Below are 425 nucleotides of genomic sequence, written 5' to 3'. Positions count from 1 at the left end.
TTCAGCAGTCCAGCTGGCACAAGAGGTAGTGTCCCCAGGTACCAATTCGCTGGGCCCCAGAAGCTCCTGAGAGTGAGTAGCCCTGAGCTACTTGCCAGAGCAGTTTTTTGTACTGCTGGGGCCAGACAGGGAAGCTTTTTATACTGCTGGGAAGAGCACAAGTGCTGGCCCAGGGCTCCAGCTCCTTCTGTCTGTAGATCCAGGAGGAGCCAGGAAGGGTTATTTTGCCCCAAGTGGCACAATTTGCTCCACAACAAAGTGCATGTCCAAGCACGTGTTCTGATGCAAAAAGCCCCAGCTCAAATTTGCACCGCTTCTATTTGAGCTGTTGCAAGCGCATGTGTTTGCATGTGTGGATGCACCCAAGGAAGCCTTTAACATGTTCACAACTGGGATGAGGTGGTTTAATTGCCCATTATACTATC

Source organism: Gavialis gangeticus, unplaced genomic scaffold, assembly GCF_001723915.1.
Source record: "Gavialis gangeticus isolate Ggan-Ray unplaced genomic scaffold, GavGan_comp1, whole genome shotgun sequence".
Classification (NCBI taxonomy): Eukaryota; Metazoa; Chordata; order Crocodylia; family Gavialidae; genus Gavialis; species Gavialis gangeticus.
Note: the sequence above shows the minus strand (reverse complement) of the source record.